The sequence below is a fragment of the Pelobates fuscus genome, chromosome 5 (assembly GCF_036172605.1).
Source record: "Pelobates fuscus isolate aPelFus1 chromosome 5, aPelFus1.pri, whole genome shotgun sequence".
Lineage (NCBI taxonomy): Eukaryota > Metazoa > Chordata > Amphibia > Anura > Pelobatidae > Pelobates > Pelobates fuscus.
In genome coordinates, this window is record NC_086321.1 from 377,145,762 (window position 1) to 377,164,957 (window position 19,196).

The 19,196-nt window shown below is 41.0% G+C and overlaps 1 protein-coding gene across 1 annotated transcript in view; it reads right to left on the bottom strand.

Annotated features, from left to right (window-relative positions):
- RBFOX3 (RNA binding fox-1 homolog 3) overlaps positions 1-19,196 on the bottom strand; it is a 655,525-nt gene that overhangs the window by 349,468 nt on the left and 286,861 nt on the right. Inside the window, exon 3 of the mRNA XM_063456257.1 lies at positions 18,462-18,515. The gene's annotated coding sequence lies outside the window, so the exon portion shown is untranslated. The remainder of the gene's footprint in view (positions 1-18,461; positions 18,516-19,196) is intronic.

The following is a 19,196-nucleotide window of genomic DNA, read 5'->3' on the forward strand; positions in this document are numbered from 1 at the left end:
TTTCAATTGTTTTTGAAAAGTTCACTTTTATGAAAGCATCGGAACCGCTCATGTGGGGAGAATACCCCAGCTTAAAGGATCACTATAGGGTCAGGAACACAAACATGTATTCCTGTCCCTATAGTGTTAAAACCACCATCTAGCCCCCCTGGGCCCCTCATGCCTCCATAAATATAGTACAAATCTTACTGTATTCAAGCCTGAAGCTGTAACTCTGCATGCTGTTAGACTCAGAAAAACAAGCAGCGTGCTGACATCATCAAAAGTGGTAGCCTGATCCAATCACAATGCTTCCCCATAGGATTGGCTGAGAATGACAAAGAGGCAGATCAGGGCAGAGCCAGCACAATTCAAACACAGCCCTGGCCAATCAGCATCTCCTCACAGAGATGAATTGAATCAATGAATCTCTATGAGGAAAGTTCAGTGTCTGCATGCAGAGGGAGGAGACACTGAATATTTGGATGCATTTTAGGCAGCCATGACCCAGGAAAGCTCTCTAACAGCCATCTGAGGAGTGGCCAGTGAAGTTATCATATTTCTCTGAAAAGACAGTGTTAACAGCAAAAAGCCTGAAGGGAATGATTCTACTCACCAGAACAAATTCAATAAGCTGTAGTTGTTCTGGTGACTATAGTGTCCCTTTAAATTTTCTCTAATGATGCCTAATGCACAATGCTTATGGTGGCAAACCTGGGATGCTGGACAGATACCTGAATTCAGGACTGTCCCGCTGAATCTAGGCCTGTTGGAAACTTTGATACATTGAAATCTCAATTTAGTGAATGGCTCTGTGAGAGTGTTTGTATACAAAGTATGATATTAATTAAACCAGGAATTGTGGAGAAATGTCAAAGTAAAATTCAAATTTAAGGTAAAAAAAGTTGAAGTGGAAAAATTGCCGAAATCAGCAATGCTATGTTAGGACAGGCACGGCAGCCCTGCGCGATGACTCCGTTAGTGATGTCATACAGGATTATAGTTTGCAGTGCATAGAAAATGCGACGCTCCACAGGAGTTCTGCTTTGGGGAAACGCGTGTTTTCATACACACTGAGAATTTGATTCTAAGAACAAAGTTCTGTAAAAACATATAATTTCATGCAAATTGACATAAATATGGAACAGAAAAAATTCCAGTCTTAAATACTGTTTCTAACAGGTAAATATGACTCAAATCTATTTTGATAATCTATTCCCTTTAAGCCCACTGTGCAGAATAAATGTGTGATAATTATATACGGTGGGGAATAAGTGCAAATATAACATTGAGTTAATAACGATCTGTGGGGTAATATATGTAGATTGATTAACTAGTTACTGGATAGGAGTGTTACCCTCTTACGGATTGTTCTACTGATACGTTAGTCATTCTCCTTGTCTGTAACCTCAAATCTGCACTGTTTCTCTACATTGTGAGAAATGTCAATTTGCAGTTATTCACTAGACTTGGAACCGGGAAGATTTTGGCATTTTCAAATATTGGGCCAAAATTGCTCAAGGGGTATATTTCCAATCTGGATATTACGGCCTCAAATGTGCTCAACCGAACCCGGATTAAGGTTTCCCAGTTCCCTAGGCAGGGTGCCAGATTGGGGCCCCATCCTAGAGCCTTGGGATCTGTTTCTGTGAGTGTCGTGGCTATGTTTTGTGAGTGTGATTGTGTATGTATGGGGGAGGATGAGTGTGTTTGTGTGTGCTGGTTGACAGTTGTGTGGTGGTTGAATTGTGTATGTGGCTGAGTTTTGTGTGTGTGTTCATTTTTTCCATTTCGACTATCTTGGTCTTAAATTTAAAATTCACTTTGAATTCTCCCTTTAGTTAATAACCCCGATCAGAATTTCTCTTACTAAGGCTGTAACATCTGACAAAGTGAGGGGCCACACAGAGTTTGAGCAGAGTTTGGGACACTTTACATTAGAAAAAAAAAGCATATTTTTCAGGCTGTAATGGCCAGCAATCTTCCTTTTAACATACGCCACCATGAAACATTATACAATGCCATCCCCTTTAACCTGGCATGATGGGGTTTAATTTCCAAAGTGGCGCTCTGCCACCAACTCTGGGTCATTTGGTCTACTCTCTGCGCAAACAACTGCTAGGAAGTGGGTGGCACGAGTGCCAAGAGACTAGAAAAATCAATCATTTTCTAAAGAGTCTGAGATTTGCTATAAAAAGAATCACAAAGTGTGAACAGAATCTTAGCAATAAATGGGGATTATAACAGAAGGGACGGTGTGAAAAGCTTGCAGGAGATGGTGGGTTAATATGTTAAGCGGAGATTTAAAAAAAAAATGACGTAAGTTCAGAAGCCGCTTGTTCGTTTTTGGTTGTCAATTAACCCGGTGTGGTAACACTGCGGGAGGCTACACGATCCCACCTGTACCACGCAAGAATCACTATTTCAATTAAATTAGATTATTAGCGATGGACTAATTACTCACACCGTGTTCAGGCAAAAGGATATTAACACAAATCATGAAGCTGTAACCCTACGGGACAGAAACGCGTTGCCACTATGCGACATTGTGCGGCTCTATTTGTAAAACATTTGCAAATTGTTTGACTTTTGAAAGAGCGGTTTATTGAATACAAAGGCCAGATGTTTCTATTGAAAAAGTGTGGGAATAAAATATTTAAATATCATTCATTATGCGGGATGGAAATTCATTTTTGAGATGCCTTGACTTTCATCTCCAAACTGGGTGTGATCGTTTAACCCCTAAGGACACATGACATGTGTGACATGTCATGATTCCCTTTTATTCCAGAAGTTTGGTCCTTAAGGGGTTACAGAGACCAGCTAGGGAGGGGTTCCCCGGTTCAGATATTTTTGCCTAAAGTTTGCAAAATCGTTGTTCACGATTTCTTCAACAGATCCTATAAGAGCAGCCGACTATTAAATACACAGAAGGTTTCCATCTAACATGTTGGAAATGAAGGATTCTGAAAGGTTTGCTTTCACAGTGGCAATTCTTACTTCTTTCACTCTCTTATAGGGCACGTGCCAAATAGGATCATTTGAAAAAGTTCTGGGTGAGATCTTGATAATTTTATATCCACCATTTGTCAGTTTTTAAATCTTTACTTTTCCCAGACAGATACAAGGAAGAAATCACTTTTAAAATATGTTTAGTGTTTTAGATGAATGTTGTTATTAGCATTTATCTTTTTTATATAAATTGTGTATATTATATATATAATTTTTTTTGCTCCGAAGGGTTAATACAAGAAACAAAATAACCCCTTCCCTTCCTTTGAAGGAAGAAAAGATGATAAAGAGTTTGTGGATTTATCGGATCGAGATTTAATGCCTCCACTGGAGAGGTGCAAGCTGGGTCTAAAATTTGAACTTTTTTATTTTTATAATCTGACATCACAGCATAAACAAAAATATGACAAAGTCAGTATGAATGCAAATACGGTAGCTTTAAACATTGCTTGCTATGAAGAGAAAGCAGCGATGAGAGTATTTTATGTTACTCAATAATCAAGGAGGGAACCCGGTAGCAAACCGGACAAAATAATTCCCCAAGAGGGGTAGACTGTTACTCTACAAAGAGTCAATTTATGCTAAAAAAAGTTGCAGGTGAAAAGCCCCAGAGCTATTGAACGGGACGCAGGTGTTAACCCATTGTGTAAATTACCGTATATACTCGAGTATAAGCCGACCCGAATATAAGCCGAGGCCCCTAATTTTTCCCCAAAAAACTGGGAAAACTTATTGACTCGAGTATAAGACTAGGGTGGGAAATGCAGCAGCTACTGGTAAATTTCTAAATAAAATTAGATCCTAAAAAAAATATATTAATTGAATATTTATTTACAGTGTGTGTATAATGAATGCAGTGTGTGCGTATGAGTGCAGCGTGTGTGTGTATGAGTGCAGCGTGTGTGTGTATGAGTGCAGCGTGTGTGTATGAGTGCAGTGTGTGTATGAGTGCAGCGTGTGTGCGAATGCAGTGTGTGTGTGTATGAATGCAGTGTGTGTGTGTATGAATGCAGTGTGTGTGAGTGCAGTGTGTGTGTATGAGTGCAGAGTGTGTATGAATGCAGTGTGTGCAGGGCCGGTGCAAGGATATTTGCCCCCCCCATATGTCCTGACCTCCCCTCCTCCTCCCTCAGTGGTCCTTACCTCCCCACCCCCGTGTTCCTTCACCCCCCTCCCCCAGTGGTCCTGACTCACCCCTCCCCTAGTGGTCCTTACTTCCCCCTCCCCTCCCCTAGTGGTCCTTACTTCCCCCTCCCCTTCCCTAGTGGTCCTTATCCCCCCCTCCCTCCCCTAGTGGTCCTTATCCCCCCCCTCCCTCCCATAGTGGTCCTTATCCCCCTCCCTCCCATAGTGGTCCTTATCCCCCCCCTCCCTTCCTCCCATAGTGGTCCTTATCCCCCCCTCCCTCCCATAGTGTTCCTTTTCTCCCCCCCTCCCTCCCATAGTGTTCCTTATCCCACCCCCCTCCCTCCGATAGTGGTCCTTATCCCCCCCTCCCTTCCATAGTGGTATAGTGGTCCTTATCCCCCCCCTCCCTCCCATAGTGGTCCTTATCCCCCCCCCTCCCTCCCATAGTGGTCCTTATCCCCCCCTTCCCTCCCATAGTGGTCCTTATCCCCCCCTCCCTCCCATAGTGGTCCTTATCCCCCCCCCTCCCTCCCATAGTGGTCCTTATCCCCCCCCCTCCCTCCCATAGCGGTCCTTATACCCCCCTCCCTCCCATAGTGGTCCTTATCCCACCCCCTCCCTCCAATAGTGGTCCTTATCCCCCCCCTCCCTCCCATAGCGGTCCTTATACCCCCCCTCCCTCCCATAGTGGTCCTTATCCCACCCCCTCCCTCCCATAGTGGTCCTTATACCCCCCCCCCCTCCCACAGTGGTCCTTATACCCCCTTTTTTTTTTATTTATTTTTTTATTATTATTATTTATTTTTTTTATTATTATTTCTTATTTTATTTTTTTTTCGTCCCCCCTCCCTGCTTGATACATGGCAGGGAGGGGGGCTCTCCTTCCCTGGTGGTCCAGTGGCAGTTCAGTGGGGGGGAGAGGGGGGCTGGCAGAGCTGTACTTACCTGTTCTGCAGCTCCTGTCAGCTCTCTCCTCCTCTGCGCCGTCCGTGCAGCTCCCTCTGTCAGCTCCCAGTGTAAGTCTCGCGAGAGCCGCGGCTCTCGCGAGACTTACACTGGGAGCTGACCGAGGTGCTGAACGGACGGCGCGGAGGAGGAGAGAGCTGACAGGAGCTGCAGAACAGGTAAGTACAGCTCTGCCAGCCCCCCTCTCCCCTGGTCTGTATTATGGCAATGCAAATTGCCATAATACAGACCTTGACTCGAGTATAAGCCGAGTTGGGGTTTTTCAGCCCAAAAAATGGGCTGAAAAACTCGGCTTATACTCGAGTATATACGGTAAGATTAGGACAGGGGCTAAGATTTTCACTTATATCTGCAATCAAAGGAGACAAATTTGACCAAAGCTGCCGTTTTAGTCTACATTTTGCAATTCTATTTTTGATTCACTATATTTCGGAGTTAGTACATAAACCCCATTGTGGAGACTAGGACAGCAAAAGATTTATTCTTTAAAAATCTCTCCTAAATATAGCTTGTGTCAAGCGAACAACATTCTTACACAACCGCAACGGAATCATGTGTAAATAAACCTTCCGTATCCAGGGCAACCGGCAAAAATAGATTCCCCGTGCTGTAATCCTGCTTCAATGCAGGTCGTCCTTCAAAGCATACTAATATTATTACTTCTTGTTAATTATGAATAATTAACTCCTGCCATAAAAGAAGACATTAAATATAGAGAACGCTCAGGAGGTAGAAAGGAGAGAATTTGCAGAAGCTCATTGCGCGTTCAGATCCGAGGGGAGATGGATTGTGCAAGATGTTTATGCCACAGGGTACAGAAGCTCTTCCTCCAGCTGCTAGATCTTCTGTTCCGTGCCAAACTCCTAAAGAACTCGGATTCTCTCTACAAATGGCGAGAAGGCTTGGCAGGCATTTTTACACAGTATTACAGTTGATTTAAGAGGCGATTAGGATAGAGCCGGGGCCTATTTCATAAAGGACAGCAGTGCTTTTGCTACATATGTTCCCCACCTTTGGGTTAGTCACTAAAGTGAGGGATTCCAGAATAGACTTTGAAAATTTAGGCCAAAATAGTTGTGTTTGAAAATACTTCTCCAATTCTCTTTGAATCCCCAGCAATGCTAACTTACGTAAATAACCATTTACCAAGGCAGGTTTTCAGATATCCTCACGTTAGCAAAGTACCGATGTGACATAAGGACCATATTTGAGGAATGTTCATAGGAGATATCTCCTATCCACTCCCTCAAGGCCTGGAGTATAAGAAAATGGTGGGATACCATATATGAGGAATGTTCATAGGAGATATCTCCTATCCACTCCCTCAAGGCCTGGAGTATAAGAAAATGGTGGGATACCATATATGAGGAATGTTCATAGGAGATATCTCCTATCCACTCCCTAAAGGCCTGGAGTATAAGAAAATGGTGGGATACCATATATGAGGAATGTTCATAGGAGATATCTCCTATCCACTCCCTAAAGGCCTGGAGTATAAGAAAATGGTGGGATACCATATATGAGGAATGTTCATAGGAGATATCTCCTATCCACTCCCTCAAGGCCTGGAGTATAAGAAAATGGTGGGATACCATATATGAGGAATGTTCATAGGAGATATCTCCTATCCACTCCCTAAAGGCCTGGAGTATAAGAAAATGGTGGGATACCATAAATGAGGAATGTTCATAGGAGATATCTCCTATCCACTCCATCAAGGCCTGGAGTATAAGAAAATGGTGGGATACCATATATGAGGAATGTTCATAGGAGATATCTCCTATCCACTCCATCAAGGCCTGGAGTATAAGAAAATGGTGGGATACGATTCCATGTGTCAGCTCCTTGGTCTAACCGCAAAGCATGCTGGGAAGAGGACAGATCTGCACTGGATGTTACATGGGTAGATTGACATACTCGGAAGGATGTAGAATGTTGGCGATAGGTCCCTACGATGGGACAGGGTAGCAAGACAAGAAAGTATGGCTGTGTATTAGCAGTCGTTAAAAGACAGCTGTGATTAAATTTCCTCATCTCGTTTTTTTTTTTTTAAGTTTATTACATTTAATTAAACGTAATGATATTTATTTATATTTATTTTTATTTTTTTTAGAAACTCTTGTACTATCTGGCTGAGCGGCCATATTGGGTCAGTTTCTACTGTTATCGGACCAATTGCTGCTAAACCTAACTTGCCGCCTGCAGCAGTGCTTGCGCTGTGTGAGTTCGGCTGAGCAGCAGTTGGTCAGATAACAGTAGATTAACTGTGTTGGTTACTTTTTCTCTTTGATCTGTGAACCAATCGGTGGGAATCGGTGTTCTGTGTGTGTGTATATATATATATAATATTTATGCAATGTGTATATTTTTGTAGTACACTGCTTGGACGGTTTTTGCACCCTTTTTGGATTGTCCAAATGTTTTCCCACTACTGAACCATCCCATGACTGAGCATTGGAGAGAATAATTAGGCTGAACTGACACTTTCCCAAAGTGTGCGAGTCTAAGCAGGACTGACATTCTGATACATTCATATGGGAGAAATACAGACATGTTGTCACAGACTGGTGTCATGTGCTGAAGCAGACTGCTAGGGTATGATGTCACAGATATCTGTGCTGAGGTAACCTGTCAGCATACTGTGTTACAGATCTTTATTGCACTCTGAGCAGAATGTAGTTATGATGTCACTGATCTTAATTCTGTGCAAAAGAAGAGAGCCGGGATAAGATGTCAGAACTACTGTGTGCTAAGAAAAAAGCTCAGATGTGACATCACAAATTATTCATTATGTGCTAAAGCAGAAAACCAGGATATGGTGTGATGTCACAGATCTGTATAGAGTCCCACAGCACAAAGCTGAGATATGATGATGCCACAGGCACGACATCCACTGTGTGCTAAAACAGAGAGCTGGGAAATGATGTCACTGTGTGGCAAAGCAGAACGTTGGAGTATGATGTCATAGACCTCCATTGTGTACTAAAACAGGACACTGAGATATGAGGTCATATACATCTTTTCACTTACAAACAAACATTAAAATACCCAATAAAATAATCAACTACATTGAAATGTAAGATAAAGGGAGAGAGTGTCCCTTTTGTCATACTGTGTGTGTGTACATGCATGTACTATTCTGTGTGTGTTATGGGCTTACATTAAGGGTACTGTACACAATATGCATTTCTCAAGATACAATTTGTTTGCACTAACACTTTGCCCAGAATAATATGAAATAAAATATGGTACAGATTGTATCAACATAGCAGAGCAAACAACGTGTTCCTATAGCAACAAGAGTCTGGACTAGTCCTGATTAAGGAATCCGCATCAATTAAACCGGGGCCTCGTCAGTGAGATGCCAGGTGCGACCTGACCAGAGGAACCCTGATATTAATCCAAAAACGGAAATGGGATTCATCTCTACATGTAATCAAACTGTGTCAGTACTTTACATGAAAAACAGCTACAGAATGCCACGGAAACCAATACACATTATCAATCCACAGCGCTACCCTTAAACAGAATAGCAAAAAGAAAAGAAAAGGTATCTCTAACCCATGGTCCGTAAAAAAAAAAAACACACACGCTTTTTTTGTGCGTCTATCGCCTGAAAAATATATATGTGGCAGGTGTATTTAAATAAAGAATTATTTTGCAGTCCTGCATCCCATACTGCTCCAGCTGTCTCAGAACCCATAGCACAGTCATGATTTTGGGTCTCCCTTTCCGTTGTTCCTGATTGGTTCTGTGGGGTCCAGCCATCATGGACACCAAGGAATATCCTGTAAAGTATCATTTGACGTGATTGTGCAGTGTGAAACATATTCAGGACGGTTCTGCCAATACTAACTAGTGCTGCCATTGGTGCAAAGCACTATAGAATAAGTGGAGATATGGCCCTGGCGTGAGAATTTGTTTGGGTCCTCTCTAGCCCAAGGGTAGCCACAAAGTAGATCTCCGTTTGTAGAACTTCCCCAATGCTATGTCAGTTGGGTATTTACCATACGCACATCCTTGCAGGCATGTTATTTGTGAGTAGCGTTTGTGTGTTTGAATGTATAGTGTGTGTGTGTGCTTGTACGGGTGTAGTGTTTACATTTGAATAAAGGGGTGTGCTTTGTGTGCAGTGTTGATGTTTTTATGAAGCGGTGTTTGTATATAATTGTTGTGTTTTCATACAGGGATATGTTTGCATGTAGTGTTTGCGTTTGATTGTAGGGGTGTGCTTGTAAGTAGCGTTGCTGTTTCAATGCTGGGATGTATGTACATATACACATGCGGCCACATAGAGTTTCCAGATGATTTGGACTGCAATTCCAATCAAACTCAGCCAGCCTTTTGTAGGAAAGGGGTGAAATATATTGAAAGAACAGATATTAAAAGGGGCGTCAGATGGGATGTGGTTAATTTAGCCACACCAACAACACAACAAAAAAGAAAAAGAAAAGAAAAATCGCCCACACAGGTGACGATACCCCTTGTCCCACTTTGACTGAGGGGTCAAAACACCGAGTTGCAGTCAGCTCAAAGAGATTGCACAAATTCAGCCACAAAATAACCCAGTTGGACTTTTTATAACCCCACTAGTGCCTGAAATAGACATTTCCTAAGTTTCACAACAAATGTATTTTATAAGCCATCTTTCCTGCAGTTCATTTTAATCCAATGTGAATGCGGCTGCACTAGTCGGTCATGGTGACTCTCAGATTGACGGTAATTTAAACCGGAAAGCTTTTAGTAAAATTGTGGCATCTAGCGGGTTATTTTGCAAAGCTAATACTTCATTTAACATGGGCACAGAAATATATAAATTAAGCTTGATTTGACAGTCGCACAACTAGTACGAACATGACAGATCAACCGCTCTGCCGCAACTTCTATAAAGGGCTACAAAAAAAACTCTGACATCTATTGGTAACAAAAATAATTCATTTATGACTTAGAAGACTGGCATGTACGAAAGCACACGGCGGTAGAATTCACATATCTATAAAATAAAGTTATTAAATATTATTTATTGATTCATTACACCAGGTGACAGTTTTAATATTTCTCGTAATGACAACATGAAATAAGCCGTTTCATGGTAAAAAATCGACACAGATGCATGTTACAGGTAAAGAAATATAAAAATATTAACGGATTCACATCTTGATCTATAATTAATGTATCAAACGTCTTGGATGAATGAAACCCGGGCGTTTATTATTTAAACAATAGATTGAACTGGTAACTAAAGACGCCATAAAGGGATAGAATGAAAAAAGTACTCAAAAAGCTGGAGTGATCCAGACTGGCTGAGTATAGTACTGGAAAGAAAATAAATAAATAACCATAGAATATGGGTACAGTGTAATCTGAACTGAATTGATAAGTAGCCCCTCTATGGGCTCATTTTCCTTCACATTTTTCTCACTAGGGCTATCTATCACTATGTGCAGGTAACCAACATTCTAAGTATGGTTCTGCACATAGAGTCACTCTAACCTTTATCTACTATTTTTTTCACCTCCTTCTGTTTGGGTCACTACTTTGCTTTTGGTCTATAGAGGATTTTTCCTCTAGGTGTCATTGGGGTATACTGATAAGCATGCTGTACACATCCCTGTAGTTATTGTAACCACTACAAGTGTAGAGTTACAGTTACCTAGCAATAACTTCTAGGGGAATATGAATACCTAGATGCTAGACGTTCATTCTACAGTGAAGTGACTGCATGCTACCCCTAATGCCGATCTTGGCCTCTGATTTAACCAGTCGTCTGCAGCCGCATTATCGTAGGCCTTATGTATACTAGCGTTAATCAATAGCCATTCGGCGTTCACCATATTCAGACTTTTTTAGTGACCTTATTCCAGATACCTATGTCAGCTGTCTGACATTCACCTATTCATAACGCTCTAGCCACTGGACTTGACCATGTTTAATTGCCCAATAAAGTTAGTAGCCAGTGGTGATTCTTTGAGAGAATAGGTATTAAGTTTTTACTGGATCTATATGGAGGTGAGCCATTAAGGCAAGGTTTCACTATATTTCGTTACACAGATCTACTTATCAATTCAGTTCAGATTACACTGTACCCATATTCTATGGTTATTTATTTATTTTCTTTCCAGTACTATACTCAGCCAGTCTGGATCACTCCAGCTTTTTGAGTACTTTTTTCATTCTTTACCTATAGGGGTTAAGCCCCAGGACACCCCTGGAGTGTCCACTAAGGTGTTCTTCCACCAGTGAGGCGGTTCCAATTTCTTGGACCCATCCTCACAAGTGGAACTTTCCTAGTTATCTCTGACATAAAGGGATACATTTTATTTTATTTTAGCAGCAAACTTTTCAAGGTTCTGTTCATTAAAGGGTTACTCAAAGCATTTTAACCAGGACAGCCCCCTGTAGTGGTTATAATGCCGGGAGTACTGTTGCCGTTTCTCCAATAATGGAGCAAACTGTTTAGCAATGGTTTGCCTCTTACCTGGGTCCCCACCGGTCTCAGAGGCTTCCGGCTTTTGCTTACCTGCAGTTAATCTATGTATGTACAGACTGAAGTGGTGATGGTGACTGGAGTAAGCCTTTCACTAGACTGGGAAATTGGAGAATTGGACATTTAGATCAAAATAGTCACAGTGGAAAATTGTGATAAAAAGGTTTCCAGGTCGGCAATTTGGGGCTAAAATTTGCTGTTACCTTGCCAGTTCTCTACCATTTTGGTTTAATGGCTAAAACCTACATAATATGCAAATGTAGTTGACAAAATTCAATACATGGTGAAAAGTGGAGACCTTAAAGGGACACTATAGTAACCCAGACCACTTCAGCTCAATGAAGTGGTCTGGGTGCCAGGTCCCTCAGGTTTTATCCCTTCAGATGACAATATAGCAGTTCCAGAGAAACTGCTATGTTTACATCTGGGGTTAAGCCAGCCTCTAGTGTCTTCCTGACAGCCACTAGAGGCGCATCTGCAACGCTGATGGCATATTATGCCTCCATCATGCAGAGCGTCCATAGGAAAGCATTGAGAAAAGCATTGAGAAATGCTTTCCTATGGACACTTTGAATGCGCGCACAGCACTTGCCGCGCATGCGCATTCGGCTCCACTGACGTCAGACGGGGTTTTCCCTTTGTTTTCCTGACACTATAGTGATCCTTTAATTTAGTAACTAGGTGGTTGACTGACAATATCTTTCAGTTTACATATGTGCTGATAAGCCCAGGGAAGACTGGACAGGAATGCAAAAATCAGGACTGTCCAGCAATCTCTGGGACTGTTGGGCTGTATGATTAGCATATCCACGCTGCTGAATATGAAAAGGTGAATGGACAGCGCATTGGTGTCTCTATTGTGAGAAACACCTTGAAACAATCTTGCATGTTCAAGCAAATTGTTAATTAATGATGTACTGGTGCCTTCGTTGCAAACTTCACAGAAGAGTCTTGAAACAATGTTGCTATGGAATCCGCGTTCAATGCTGCTTTTATGTTCTGTGAACCATATTTTCAGTGGTCTTTTGTCCTCCCTGTGTAATGCAGCCCACACAATTTTTTTTAGCAAATACACAACAAAAGGATCTGTCTCAGATGACAACAGATTTGATCTCATTGTGACACGGGGAGCAGCTATCGCAGTCACTTTTCTATTCTTACTATTCTCCAATTACGTAATATCCAAACACCTGTGCCCGCCGCCCGCTCACCCATCTCAGAATATTATGATATGGCTTGCACAATACCGCGCATGCTGACCCCGAACGCTCAAGGGGGCAGCTAGAACATTCATGGAAAATATCAGATATCAAAGTAACTGTATACATGGGGCAGTTGTAGACTCCTATATTAGCTGTAATAACAGTGCACTTTACACTTATCAGAAATGAAAACTTACAGTAAGGAAAGGGTCATGGAGTCTGCATTCATGGAAGGAAAAGAGTTAATGTTCTTAATTGCCGACCTGCTATAAGGAATGTGTCAGTTACAATGTATTGTCCTATACTGGCAGGGAAGAGAGTATAGGGCAGGCGGTGCTCTTAACCGATTCAATCTCAGTGGTTCTAAACTTTGGCAAGAAAGAGGTTAAATGTCAGTTAGGGGAAATTCCTCTCTGGCAGGGAAGGGGTTAAATGCAGTTATTATCTATTGCTAGAGACCTTGAAATGCCTGGGATTTCTTGAGTTACAACAATTGGATAACGACTGATTGCCATCTACAACCATGTAGTTTGCCTTAATTTACCTTTCGATATTATTACGGAAAAAAAGTTTTTACGAGGACACATAGATCAGGACTTAATCTGAATCTGATTTACGCTTTGACATTTCATCGACACAATGGGCAAAAATACTTGCAGTACCTAAGGGCATGATACAATCTTCATCATTAGTGGAACGACGTAGGAAAACACTATATAGATGGTACCTCTGAGATTACACAAAATATATCCCACGGCTTCTTCCACGAGTTGGAGAGGTGGTCAAGAGGAAGGGTCCATGATTCACATGCTGGGAGGCCATCCATCACAAAGTTCCATTATCTTTTATAACTTTAACATATGTGGTATTGGAGTTTCAATTGCAACACCCCAAAACATATCTAAAATTGATTCTACACCTAATATTAACAAAGCAACAACATTTAGAGAGAGTGGAAATGCCTAAACCAGCCCAATGTGGTTATGGTGCTTAAATCAGTCGATATTAACAACATATGTGAGGCCAAGTACACTACCATATACACACCAATGAAGACACATGGTCATTGCGGAGTGCATGGAGATCAGGTGAAAATGCTAGCGGAGGTTTAAAAGAGATGCTGATGGGTGAGGCAGAGAGATAGGAGAGAGAATTGTGATTTACGGTGGTGTGGTACATAGAATTCTGATTACCCTTACATATATAATATAAACATTCTCTGTGATGCAATCTTGACGGAGCTCCTTGTGAACTTGACATGTTTATAATATACCAGGGTGTGAACATACCCCTCTTACCCCCTCATCCCCACCCCCACCTGATTTCTGTATTCTTCTCCCCTTTCAACATCAATAAAGCTCAAGTGTCAAATTAAAATCTGAGCCCTCTTGCAATAACAAGCCGAAGCACTGTGCCACGTAGACAAAACTTCAAATGTGTCCTTGCATATCTGCCCTTTTATCACGGCATTGATAGTTTCAAACACATCGAAACAATATCGAGAAGTTTCAAATATCTTTCTTTGTTTACGTCAACCAAACCTTCCACTCATTAAATTAAATTATTGTTTTTTTGTTTATTTTTTCTTGAGTCATGTGACTATTGTTTAGAATGAATCAACCCCGGAAAAACTGAAAGAGGCGATGTTACACATACATATTTTCTTTTTCTCTCAGGACAAACTTACAACGAATGTTAGCAGAATGTGCTATTAATGGTTTAATCGTTTGATATAATTCTCATAACTATTTTAAGGTCTATTGATGATGTTTTACTAGGGTAAATCCACGTGTTCTAAAGTAGTCATGGTGTTTGGAGTCTGTATGGACAGAGGTTTTTTAGATTACTGTCGGAGGTGTAACTCCAGCTCTGGGACTGAAAATTCTTGTCTGGCTGATGTCAGTTTTGTGTATATTCTTTGCACAGAAGTTAATTCATCGGCTGACAAAGCTCAACTGCGCTCTGAGCCAATGAATGGCTGGTGGGATTGGCATTTAGCTTCTGCAGCTCTGCAGAAGACGGACGGCGTCGCCAAGCTTCAGAGGAGGCTCGGTGCCTGGCGGGACCTAAGAGGGCAAACCATTACAAAACGGAAACCTCTATTACTGGGGATGGTGCCAGGGTACTTCAAGCATCATGACTACAATGGGCTGTAGTAGTTCTGAAGCCAGCATATAAGGAAAAGGTAAATGTCACATCACGATCCATTCAATGACATTAGACAACATTCATTCAATTTAGTTTAATAGATGCTTTTACTTGGTAAAATTGTCCTCTTAAACTTTATTGCCTAAATTGTTGGGAAATAGTTTATAGATCAACAGAGATAAGCGTTCATTAAACCTGCTGAATCTAATTTTCCTTACTAATTGGATGAGTTTAGAAAATGTCTCTTTTGCCAAACTGAGAAAACACATAGTAAAATGTTTTCTTCTAGAAACTATAGTAATCAGAATCCTTTCTTTCCTTACGTTACAGAAAAGTCATCTCCCGTATAAAACCATCAAACTTTTACCGAAGCAAAAAGTCAAGAAACTGTAAATCAAGCTGTAGTTGGTAGAAGAGACGAAGCGGACAAAGGTCACAAACATAAAGCAGCTTTGGCACTTCCGAATCAGTTGGATTGTCATAGAAATCCCAACGCAATCTAAAGATACCATAGTACAAAGTAGGGACTATGGTAATGGTTATGGTAAAACCCAAGGTTGACAAAAGACAGATACCCCATGTCAACTTTTGTCCAAACATAGCAGCTGTCACAAGTGACGATTCAGGCATCGTCTCGCTCATCTCAAGACGTTATCCCACGAGATTCTCCGTCTCCTCCGTGTTCTCGTTTGCGTGATAGTTTAGCACTGAAATATCTCCTGCAAAATTATGCACCAGGAACCACAGAAGACCCCCAGGAAGAAGATGGAGGTGGCCACTAAGGACAAACTCAGGTAAGTAACCGCAGATGTCACTTGTGACAGATCCACTTTAATAAACACACAAGTTAAAAAAAAACCTAAATAATTCGTTTTTACTTAATTTCTAATGAATGAAAATATTCTGCACAAATAATGCATTCAAAGAGTTTTATTACTCGTTAAATCCAACAGAGAGTCCTAATGGACAGATGGCCAGTAACTAATAATGTTAGATAGTTCTCCGTAACCTTCCAGGTAATCTAAAATGGGAACAAGTTAGCAACACATTATTTATTTTTTATACTGAATAGAAATGGTTATTAATGTTCAGTTCCTGGTTTGTTTGTTTTTCTATAGAGGAAGAATCTCATTGATTTGTTTATATTGCCATAGGCCACCTAATGAGATTCGTTCATTGTCAAGGGAAACATAGGGTCCGGTATTACAATTCAACTAGTCAGAAGTTAGATTCAATTTGCTTTAATCGAGGCACCATAAATCAAGCATGGATTTCAGCCCATGATATTACTTTCTCAGAACAGAAGGTTGAAGAACTATAAACACAACACGTTAATAAAAATCAAAACAAGAGAACAATACAATATATATCAATCAGTATAACGTCAACACTGAACATCTATTGTAGGGAATGTGATGATTACATGCAGGGACATACAGGAACACTTTATACAAAACTGCATTCCTAACACTATACTGTCTCTATGCACTAAAATGATTGAATCAATGCTATCCTAGGGGGGAGTTCAACACGCTGGGCTTGTATGATGACGTCCAGTGTCATTTCACAGAGTCAATCCCAGTGAAACTCCAGGAAGCTCTCTAGAGGCGGTCTTAACCATTCAATGGAAATATTGCAGTTTCCATAAAAGGTCCGGGTGCCTATAGTGTCCCTTTAATATAGACAAAAAGAGAAACTAAAACAAGATATATGGTAATGTAAAACAATATCTTCTAAGTAAATACAAATTAATACAGTTAAAGTAAACTCAGGAATGTACGACTCTCACAATCTTCTCCATCCACAGATTCTGTCCATTCACCCTGTTACTGACCACCAGGAGACCCAGATAAATAGTCAATGTGACGATGGGATCCAGAATCTGTGTACTCACAACCAGACCCTAGGTATCTACCAATTCATTCTAAGACCATGAGAACCTGCCCATTGCTCCAGAGACACTTCTTAATCTGTCCATTCACCCTGAGAATCCATCCATTTAGCCTGAGAATCCGTATATTCACCCCGAGAATCCATCCATTCATCCTGAGAATCTGCCCATTCACCCTGCGAATCTGTCCATTCACCTTGAGAATCTGCCCATTCACCTTGAGAATCTGCCCATTCACCTTGAGAATCCGTTTATTCACCCAAAGAATCTGTCCACTCACCCTGAGAATCTGTCCACTCACCCTGAGAATCTGTCCACTCACCCTGAGAATCTGTCCACTCACCCTGAGAATCTGTCCATTCACTCTGAGAATCCATCCATTGATTAAGTAACCCTGAGAATCTGTCCATTCACCTTGAGAATCCGTTTATTCACCCTGAGAATCTGTCCATTGATTAAGAAACCCTGAGATTCTGCCCATTCAGAGCCCATGAAAATATGTCCATTCAGGAAAATACATTCCCTACCCTGCTGCATTCTGATTGGCCACTCGTCGTGTTACATATAAATAAAGAGTTGTCCGATTTCCGAGGATACATTGTGGTTGCCTTTTTTTGCGACATACGGGTATCTTTATAAAGTCAGTAGTTAATGGCACTGATCTGCCAGAGTTTTAGAGTCTAGATAGATTCTACTGGAGATCAGTTTGACCCCCCCTGGCTATTTGTGAATGACATGTCACATAATGCCCAGCCAGCCTTGGGCTATATTACAGAACCCAATATATCCAGCGTTTCAAATACTTCCGGCTGAGTAAATACAATTTCTCTGTGAAATCCTCAAGTAGCCTTAATGGTGTGATAGCAGCTCCCTTAAAGACTTAGGGATGAAACTACTGAAACCTTAAAATGTAAGTATGCAAAATCCAGTGTCAAAAACCCCACAAAAAACAAACTATAATATCCTTAAATCAAATACTATATATCACAAAATTATACAGAAAACACACATTGCGCTCACACAATCCCACGTTACAAGGATACATAACTAAATGTTCCAATGACTGATTTAAGGGAAATAAACATAATAAATAAATGATATAAAAAATATACACGATGCCTTGTGTCTTTATACTCTATCTGCAATCCCAAGGCTGTGCAATAACATGTAAAGCATAAAAAAGTGAATTACAAACAATAAATAAAACACATGATATACATTCATATTTAATAAGGGCAAATGGAAAAGTTTTTTTTTTCTTAGTTTTTCAAACCAATGTACCCCATGGGATATGGGTAAGTCTATCAGGGGGCACTAGCGATTTAAGAGATTAATACGCAGTACATTGGAGGACTTATTGAGCGGTGGATATATGAGGATCGATGGATGATTCTAGGGGTACCTGGCTGGAAAACAGTTATCGGTGGAACTTGGTTGAAAAAGACAGAGAATCAAGGTTTCTTGACAGTAAGCAATGGCTTAAAGCATGCATCTAGTGTCTTACAGCATCTCTCCCAGCTAGAGCTAACCATTTAGAGGTGAAATATTAAACAGCTCAACTTCCAGGATGTGCGAGAGAGACAGAGAGAAAGAGAGAGCACAACCGCAGGCGACAGCCACAAAGAGAGGGCTAATGAGAGATACATACCCACAGATGTCCTCGGACAGCAGAGGATGTGAGAAGGACCTCAGGCTCAGCAAGCTGGAAAAAAAAACAAGGAGAGGAATCTGTTGGCTTCAGTGCAGAAAAAAAGGGGAATCTTAAATAATAGCAAAGGGAATGTGATAGAGAGAAGAGGCAATTTCGATACATAAAGAGGGGGGGGGGGAGTCATCCTCCAGGGAAAGGAAAAAAAATACACATCAGGTCGTATCACAGCTCCTAATACACGAGGTTTTTATTCTGAGCAATTATGTTCACATTCTGTTAGAAAAATAGATTTTACATGCCTAGAGTTAAATGCTGGTAATTATGGCTGTTTTCAGATTTTTTACACCAGGGAGAACATCAGGGGTGGGGGGTGGGAGTTAGGGGGTCTACGTTCTCCCCACCTCGATCGTTATTATGCTGTAAATAGACAGGGTATATCCCAGTGGCTTGAATGTGATTAGCATTCGCTTTTCCCCACTATCTGTGCTTGGTTTCTACTTCAGCTTCGAGTTTTCCAAACATATGTTGATGTTAATGGAACTGCTGTCGCTTCAGCTGTTTCGAAAAAAGGACTTTTTTTTTTATATATATTTTTGTATTTTTTTTTTTTTTTTTTTTAATCCGCGGAACCCTCTCTTTTCCCTATGTCACTGCGAAACCTTCCAGCTTTAAATCATCGGACAAGACAATCTGTTGTGTGAACACTCTGGGGCAAGAATGGAGAGATAACAG